Source organism: Beta vulgaris, chromosome 9 (assembly GCF_026745355.1).
Source record: "Beta vulgaris subsp. vulgaris cultivar EL10 chromosome 9, EL10.2, whole genome shotgun sequence".
Classification (NCBI taxonomy): Eukaryota; Viridiplantae; Streptophyta; class Magnoliopsida; order Caryophyllales; family Amaranthaceae; genus Beta; species Beta vulgaris.
In genome coordinates this window covers 1,245,221-1,252,953 of record NC_079210.1, presented here as the reverse complement: position 1 = coordinate 1,252,953, position 7,733 = coordinate 1,245,221, and the positions used below count along the sequence as shown (strand labels likewise).

General features: G+C 32.0%; 1 long non-coding RNA gene across 1 annotated transcript; it reads right to left on the bottom strand.

Annotated features, from left to right (window-relative positions):
* Positions 1-4,016: 4,016 nt before the first annotated feature.
* Positions 4,017-6,707, bottom strand: LOC109135952 (uncharacterized). Its single transcript, XR_002040808.3, has 3 exons — positions 5,909-6,707; positions 5,109-5,175; positions 4,017-4,330 (listed from the first exon to the last, which is right to left on the bottom strand). It is a non-coding gene; the product is annotated as an uncharacterized LOC109135952 (long non-coding RNA).
* Positions 6,708-7,733: the final 1,026 nt, after the last annotated feature.

Below are 7,733 nucleotides of genomic sequence, written 5' to 3'. Positions count from 1 at the left end.
TGAAGAACTTGAGATGTAATCTAGATTTCTTAATAGAGGATTGTGACAATTTACCCCATAGATTACACCCTCATTACTCCCAGTTACTTACAAGAAACTATAATTTTAGATTTTGTGTTTGAAATTTGCGTTAATTTGTTCCCTAGATTTAGCAACTAAAAATTGGATACATCATTCCCTAATTCACACTCTTTCATTACCATAGTTATTAAGATAAATATATAATAGCATTGACTATCTTGAATTTTTGAAACGTGCCCAAAAAAGTATATGATGATCCAATTCAGCAAAGTAGTTTTTTCTTTTTAAAAAGAATTAATATGTATAATATAAACAAGGTCGATATCATATTATCTTAGTCTCTTACCATATGTACCACATTAGTATATGTTGAATTTTCCCTATAAAAGTATCTTTTGGATTAATAAGGTCAACTCATATTTTCTCGCAATGGTTGGATAAAAGAACAAATCAAAACCCTAACTTGTAAGACAATTACTCCTTATATAGTCATCAATTTCCTTTCCACTTTTTTGTGTCTTCTTTCAAAACCCACTTCTCCGTCTTCTTACAACATTCAACACTCACTCTTTCTCTCTTATCATTACTCTCTTTCCTTGCCATCCACGATGATTGTTTAAATCTTAAACGGTTTGAGGTGAGATATGGCTAGTTACACTTCAATTAAGTAGCTCAATTGGTTATAAATAAGTCTGTACTCAATGTAAGCTGACATTTTGTCATCTATGTACCTGTGTCTTGGTAAGAGACAAACTCACACCTTTTTATAGTTTTGATAGCTACCTTGATTGAAAGACCTTTATCTACTTTCGCCATATAACTAACTTTTGCATATAAGTTCCAAAACATAACATAATAAACATACGATTTGGTAATGCTAACCCCATCTTTCAACAAAAATCAAACCACTATCATACCTAGGGATGGCAATTCAGTCCGGATCCGACCCTACTCCGCCCCGATCCGAGGCAAAAAATCCGAGCCGACTCCGAGAAAAAAAAATCCGCATCCGACTCCGATTAAAAAGTCCGACTCCGAGTAGGAGTAGGGTCGGAGTCGGATCTCATAAAAAATCCGACACCTCCGATCCGATTCCGACTCCGACTCCGACATAATCCGACCCGACATCCGACTCCGACTCCGACTTTGAAGCAATTAGTCTTATTTTTTAAAAAAAATTAATGTATATATAATGTATGTATACTCTCAGTTTGATTTTAACTTAAAAGGCAATTAGTCTTAGTTTATATACAAAGGCGTTCCTATTAAAGGAAAAATGCGTAGGTGGAACTGCCACATGAGTCATGACATGACAGTACTCTCGAATGTAGTATGTGTGTGTGACGTGATAGTTGAGGCTTGCCAGGTTACCAAACTTCTCAAACTTATAATACATATGCTTATGACTTATGACTTATGAGTTACGATATCATTTAGAAATATTATATACTTTTATTAGATAATATCTTACCTATATATATACTCAATTCGATGATGGACCAACCTATAGTCTTACCCTATACACCTTATGAGTTATGACCTGTGTAAATAGCTAAATCTAATTTAAAACTCTGATATATTATCTAGTATAGTTATGTGTGTACTGCAATAATTGTATACTTTTATTAGACAAGACCTAATTTATATATACTCAATTTACCCTAGTTATAAAACCTTTCATTCTTAATAATCGCCAACTTTTAACCAAAGGTTGTATGACTCGAAATAATTGTTCATACATAAAACACAAATGTATAACTCATGATATGACAAAAAGATATGTTATTACACCTTTGATTACTATGAATCGACATTAAGGGAATGCAACACAATAATGACATTTCTATATATTGATCCAATATGATTTATGTTATCCTTAGTATGTTCATGAATCATGATCATCGTTATTACTTATTACTTTATTAGTTAGTGTTATATATGATACATTATAACTTTTTACTGACCTTGTTAAATTTTCATAACTCATACTGAAATGATCAAACTATCAAAAACAAACAACAAATACTTTGTACTACTCATTTTACGATATTATACATCATAAGTTCATAAGTCATAAACTCATAACGACTACCTTATAGTCTTATACAACTTGTGCGACTAAGAAGTAGATGATCTGGGTCATTTGTTATACCATATTTTGTACTACTCATTTTTACGATATCCTATTCATTGCTTAAATGTTTATTTCTTATGCTTTCTTTTTAAAATAAAAGTTTTTAATCGATTAGAAAGGATGGAAAAATGTTGAATAATTAAATTGGTTTCCTTCAAAGACATAAAAGGAAAAAAAGAAAGAAAATTGTGATTGTGAATTTCTTTTTTATAAAGTAACTTTTTTAATATACAAGAAAGGATAGAAAAAAAATCACTAATTAAATTTCTTTAATTCAAACAAAAAAAAAAAGTAAAAAAAATCTGATTTGGAAAATAGTGAAGTGAAGTCGGGCCTCCCTCAAACCCTAACCAAATTTCCTCATTTCTCAACTATCACCATTCACCCGCCTACCACCTCCCTCAAACCCTCACTCTCACTCTAAAACCAGCGCCTCCCCCAACCACCGCTCAACACCGCCGAAAACATCAGCGGCTGGCCGTCTGCTTCACGCAAGTCCACGAAAACATCAGCGGTTGGCCGAAAATAGTAACGAGTCATCATCTCCACGAAGTCCGGCAAGCAGGTAACGCTTCTTCGCCGCAAAACCGTGTTCATGTTTATTATTTCAGTTTTTTTTTTTTAAGTTTTAGTTTTATAGTTGAGTTGGGTTTATTACTTTTTTGTTGATGGCAAATGTATACAAGTTTCTGTTTTTCAGTTTTAGTTGATGGCAAAACCGTGTTCATGTTTATTAGTTTTAGTTTTATAGTTGAGTTGGATTATTTCAGTTTCTCTAGTTTGATGATGGCAAATGTATACAAGTTTCTGTTTTTGGTATATGATAAAGGTGTGCTGTTTATTTTTCTTTTTCTTCGTATAATGTGCTGTTTTTCTTTTTGTGTTTTTGAGGTGTAATTAAGTTGAAAATTTCATGTGGGTATTTCACTATTTTTAGTTTAGGATTGTTTAGGATTTTACAATTTTGGTAGTTTTATAGTTAAGTTGAAAATTTCATGTGGGTGTAGTTTTACAATTTCTTTTTTCGTATACAATCAAGTTGAAATGTTCTTTGTTTGTATAATTGTATGTAGGGATGGAAGAAGTTTCATCTAGTCCTATTGAAGGATCTAGTAACCATCTTCTAAAGAACAAGAACCAACCCTTGGTACACAAACTAAAACAACTAAGAATGGTAATTCTAAAACTTCAAATGTGGTCATTGATGACCAAGAGGTTGAACTTGTGGGTGTTAATGGTAGAAAGCTAACTTCGATGTTATGGAAGCATTTTGAGCAACTAATAGTGGATGATGAAATAAAGGCAAAATGTATGGGTTGTAACAAAGTTTTTGTTGGTGGAGGCAAGAATGGAACTTCACATTTGAAAGATCATATACGTAGATGTATGAAGACAAAACAAAATATGGATGTAAAACAACAACTTTTTTTTTATTTTATAATATAAAACCGTGCAAAAAGAAACTCGGATGTTCGGATTATCGGAGTCGGATGTCGGATTCGGATCGGAGTCGGGTCGGAGTCGGATGTTCGGATTTTAAGTCGGGTCGAAGTCGGGTTATCGGAGTCGGATGTCGGAGTCGGACTCAGATTTAAAATCCGACTTCCTGTAGGGTCGGAGTCGGATTATGCATAATCCGGTCCAAGTCCGACCCGTTGCCATTCCTAATCATACCACCCAGGAAGACCATTACTCCTCTATCCAATCCATTAAAACATAAACATATAATATATATATATATATATATATATATATTATATATATATATATATATATATATATATATATATATATATATATTTCAACTCGTAACTCGCGTATTGTACAAATCTTAAAAATTACTAACATCATGCTTCTTTTGGTACTAAATGTAACAACCCTGAATTTTCAATACTTCTAAAATCAACTTAATAAAAATAAACTCGGAAATCCGAAGGTGCTACGCCGCGATAATTATTAATAATAATTGCAAGGCTAATGGTTCTAACTAAAACAATAACCAATAAGTTTTAACTAATTATTACAGACCAACTAAATAGACTGTAAAATAATTATTACAAACCAGAATATAAATCTTATAAATAAATAAGAGCGGAAGTCTTTTTAAAGTCCTATTAAATCAAAAGGGATCCAACGCACTCTTTAACCCAACTGGAGCTAACTATCTTCAAGTCCCTGCACATTAAACACTGTAATATCAGCCAAAGGTGAGCAAGATTTAATACTGAAATAAAACAAAACTATTTAATGTGCAGGTAAGATATATAGGAATATCTTACAAATTCATTTAAATGTTGTTCAGATTATATATAAAATAAACTTTCTAATAACCTCAAATACAATCTTTCTTTCTTCCTGAACTATTCTGTAAAACTTTCAAATATAACCTTTCGTAATCTGTGAGTAGGAAGTAATAAAAATCCAATGAGCTAGCTAGGCTCACTAGACAAGGTAAACACCAAAGTCCCTAGCATGCATACCCCTAACTTGATAACGTACCAAGAAGGAAGACAAATGGTAAGAGTATTGATCAACATACTCCCAACTACTATAATATATTGCTGAGACACTGTTAACTCAACATACTTCCAAACTCGGAGAATATCGCTTACTGGCAACTCCACAATAAAACTCTATAAACCCTCGTAAGGGTGAGGAACTTCCTCCTTTCAAAATCTCAAACTTTAATCAAACTAGAAACCCTCGTAAGGGCGAGGAACTTCCTCTGCTCAAAATCTAAAGTTTCATATCAAACTTGTTACATAGGAGAACTTCTTCTTTTCAATATAAATTCCAATAAACTCTTTCAATTCAAGTATGAGCATAAATAAACGATTTAAACCTCAATACCAAACTTTTGTAAAAAAAATGATTTTCCTTTCATAATAAAAATTCCACAACAATATTAAACAAATACAAACCTTAACTGTACAGGTTTAGTAAGAAATCTTACCTTATCAGCAATCAAAGTTAGCAAATCTCAATATCAAGTCAAAAAGGTTCCTCTACGAACCCGCAATCTACAATATTATAATAACATAGTATAAGCCACTTACGACATACCTAAAGTTGACTTGCAAAATCATTCATATTATTATATAAACACTATATTTTATAAGGATTACTGTACATCCAGCTATCAGAATAATATGGAGTATATAGCCGTATAGTGTAGTAAAGTAGCGACGACACTTCTATGTTCTAAAGAAAGTATCAGACACCTACTATGTCTATCTACATATATGTACTCCATAGATGGTAGAAATATCAATTATCATAATGTTATTTACAACACAACACCACCATTGCAAATTCCAAAGATACAAAACTTTGTGCACAAGACTACACTTGGCATTGACAATAAACAAAGAGCATAGTTTGCGTGGTCTATGGATCTCCAAATAAAACAAGTACTCTGTAGCATTCGACGACGCACAGTAAAGGGATAATAGCATTGACTAGGTATGTAAACAAATGCTCAGACATGAATTAATCTCATAAATTCGTTATAGTCACAATAATCTGACTAATTGTTTGAACCAATATGACAAGAACTCAATATAAGTTTTGTAAGTAATAAACTTTGAAATCTAAACTCGAAAACATGTAAATCAACTCGAATAACCATTATACAACAGCCAATTAAACAAATTTCACATGACATAACTTTCCCCCAATTCGATTTTGTTATAAAACCCCAAATTCTGAAAATCAATCACCAAATACGAAATAAAACTTAAGATTATAACTTACTTGATTAAGGGAAGATAAAATTACACAATAAGAGACCCAAAATTCGCACTTTCGATCCGAAGTTTGTCCCAAAATCGTCCAAAGTAAAACCCAAATTTTCCCTCTTTGAAATACTCTCAATATCTAAGTATTGTAAAAGATAGATGAAGAAAGGTTGAATTGTGAAGAAAGTTGAACAAAATTCGTGAATTTAGGGTATTGAGTCAAAAATAAGGGGAAAATAAATGGAGATGAAGATGATAGAACTGTGAGGAAAGCTTTGTTTTTTTTTTTTTTTTTTGTTTAGTTTTGGTTGGCCGGGAAACGTGAAAGCTCCTTTCTTTCTTTTTTTTTTTTTGTTTGTTTTCTTTTCTTACTCTATCTTTATAATAAGGTTAGCTAGGTTTTAACCTAGAAAATTTAGGAATCAGTTTTTTTTAACCACTTTAAAGGTAAAGTCAAAGCTAGTAAAAAAGTATTTTTAATAAAAGAAATCTGAAATCATTTTCATTAAATAAATTAATACAGATAATTATTGAACGGGTATAAAAATACGGGGTGTTACACTAAATAATAAACATAGGGTGGTAAATCTTGGGTGGACCAAATTTAGAATAATTTATTGTAAACCCAAGTATATGTATGATGATAACCAATTAATAAAAAAAGACTATATCATATAAAAACTAACTATAGAAAGACAATTATATCATATAAAATCTATGATTTTTTCACTAAGTACTCCCGAGTTTTCAGGAAATTCACGCAATACCCTCGCACGTTTGGAAATATACCTGGTACCCCTCAGTTTCATGAAAATACACCCAAATACCCTTAATGACTAAGTCGGTTAACTCCGTTATGCATTACCTAATTTTCTATTTTAAATCCTAATCAACCCCTAACACTAATCCTAACCCCTACCTCTAATCCTAACCCCTACTCCTACCCCTAACCTTAACACCAGTCCACCACCCCGACCGTAGCCCCCCACCCCGCAACCTCGCCAGCTCCTGACAGGCTAAAGTCGTATCACTTTATCAAAAGTAATCATAAAGTCCTCTAACAAATAGTAGTCAGGGAAGTAGGGTCGAATCCACAGAGAAACAATGTTCTTTTCCTAATTGTCAGTCAAATCTAGAGTATTGAAACGAGTGTTTATGAGTAATTATACTAAACTAGACTATAACTATATCAAGAATTATCAAGAATAAAAGGTCTAGGGCATAGGTTCACCAACGATCAATATTTCGAGATGAAACACAAAATCAACAATTAATAATGCAGTTAAATAGGTTAATTCGCTCTCTCTAGTCTAAATCAACCATAGAATGGTATTAACAGGCTCTCGCAATTTATTAATACTAATCCTATCTATTGAAACTAGCCTTAATATCAAGTTTATACCTCTCGGCGCATAACCTAATATTGCAACACTATAACAATCAAATCTGGCCAATGCATCAATAAAAACCAATACTTTAATTAAAAAATCCCTTCCTAATTGATCATGGATCCCCCTAAACCCTAGAAATAGACTACTCAATCATAATTAGGGAAGACATATTCATAATTAAATAAGCAAACATGAATTAATAATAAAGGATTGAATAGGAATAAGAAGAGAAAAGAAATAATACCAATTGTAGAACCAATCTTGCAAAAATCAAAGCTTCTATTGAAAATTCAATGTAATTGAGGAAAAAGCAAAACTAGGGTTCTTCACTAATTGAGAGAAAAAGAGTTCTAATCTTTAATGAATTAATGATGGAAAAAAAAAAATAGAAAATAAGATAGGAAATAATAATATTCCCTTGAGTCTTTATACCTTTCTATTTCCTAAACA